The sequence below is a fragment of the Macaca fascicularis genome, chromosome X, assembly GCF_037993035.2.
Source record: "Macaca fascicularis isolate 582-1 chromosome X, T2T-MFA8v1.1".
Taxonomy (NCBI): Eukaryota; Metazoa; Chordata; class Mammalia; order Primates; family Cercopithecidae; genus Macaca; species Macaca fascicularis.
The window spans coordinates 156,098,068-156,099,847 of record NC_088395.1 but is presented as its reverse complement, the minus strand read 5'-3'; the positions used below and the strand labels follow the sequence as shown (position 1 = coordinate 156,099,847).

General features: G+C 43.0%; 1 long non-coding RNA gene across 1 annotated transcript; it reads right to left on the bottom strand.

Moving 5' to 3' along the window:
- Nucleotides 1-594: 594 nt before the first annotated feature.
- On the bottom strand, nt 595-1,275 carry LOC141409369 (uncharacterized). The gene is made up of 2 exons (XR_012429784.1): nt 1,171-1,275; nt 595-762 (listed from the first exon to the last, which is right to left on the bottom strand). It is a non-coding gene; the product is annotated as an uncharacterized lncRNA (long non-coding RNA).
- Between the last annotated feature and the right edge of the window lie 505 nt (nt 1,276-1,780).

Sequence of the window (1,780 nt, the reverse complement as noted above, 5' to 3'; positions counted from 1 at the left end):
GAACCCTCACCAGACACAGAATCTGCTGGCCCTTTGATCATGGACCTCCCAGACTCTAGAACTGTGAGCAATATATTTCTATTGTTTATAAATTACCCAGTCTAAGGTACTCTGTTATAGTCCCCTGAACAGACTGTGACAACACCGTATCAACATTCATTTCTGTATCTACTTATCTTTACGGATAGACAGACAGACATATTTACTGGTTTTTCATATGGATCTCTCTGACACTAATCTAGTACCACAGGGTTTAATTCTAGCTTTCGCTCTTTGCTTATTTCTACTTTCTTTCTACAACAGATTCTCTGGAGTGCCTTTAAAAATGCAGATGCCTAGAGCCCTATCCAATGCCAATTAATTTGGATACATCCATGTATTTTAAATATAACCCCAGACAAGACTGGATATGTAATTTGTGGGGCCCAGTGCAAAATGAAAATGTGGTGTGCCTTGTTCAAAAAAAACTTTAAAGTGCCTTTAAAGGTACTAAAATATAACGATGTTGTCCTTTCTTCTGTGGTTTCTCATTCAACCTGCCATAGTGTTTCCTCTTTGCTATTCAATGTCATTCTAAGTAAAGAAAAAGTAAAATTTTAAATCATTAATAGATATTTTACTGTTCATCTTTATATTGTACGACACAGTGATATCTTAAATTAAAATATCAGAGCATTTAACTCCTATGCAGAATCACCAAAACTGTACAATTTGTACTTCATACTTCATCTCTGGAAGGTGCCTTGAGCTGGCTGGAAGAGACTAATGCAAGTCAGATTCAGGAAGGTTGGAAGGAGAAAGAGAGGGTCTCTCCAGACATGAAGCAGGCCCAAAGGACACTCTCTTGGGCATGGGGATATTCATGGGCTGAGGGTAGACCCTTAAAGGCACCCAGGAGTCCCACCCAGTGACTTGTATCTTGTGTGTGTGATTGGGCCTGACAACTATTGGGTCCTCCCTTCCACCACTCACCAGACTGACATGCTGTGCCTTATCAGAAGGCAAGGAAATTGAGCTTTAGCATCTCTCTTCCCATGGGCCCACCATCCCATCCCACAGAAGACAGGCAACTCCCAAGGATATTACAACCTCTTTACTAGGGTACACTTAGGTACTTAAATCAGGGATGGACAAGAGGCTTGCTGCCACTGTGTTTCCCACTGAATGTACCTGGTGCTGTGAGACAGGAGCAGAGATGATCGATGTCATGCCCTACTTAGAGGGGCTGCAGGGTGCATGCATCTGATCCTGACTCTCCCAACATCCAGGCTCCTGCTGGGGATGGATGAACAAGTATGAGAAAGGGGGGCCCAGGTAAGGCCAAGGGCACCAGAAATCAAGGGAGTGGTGGCCAAAAACCCATCCTGGAGATATGGGCAGTTGGTAGGAGGCAGACCCATATGTGAATCAAGATTTCAAGCCCCCAGTACATGCTTCATTGTCTCATTATACTTCACTTACAAAACACAGGTTCGAAGATAAAAATTACTAAGTTTCAAATGGAAACTACAGAGCATTAATTTCCCAGCATGGCCCTCCCTTCTGAGCAAGGGGTCCTGTGTAAATGCACTGGTCACATGTCTATTAAGCTGGTTCTGATCTCTGGAGATCCTAATGTGCAATCATGGTTGAGAATACTGAGCTACATACTATAAAAATAGGTGGTCAGGTTGGTTTTGCTCAAACTCTCAGGCTGCCAGAGCTTCCATAGAAAATAATGGATGGAGACACTGACCTAACAGTTGCTGAGAGGAGATCAAACTGGGTATCATTGCCTAAG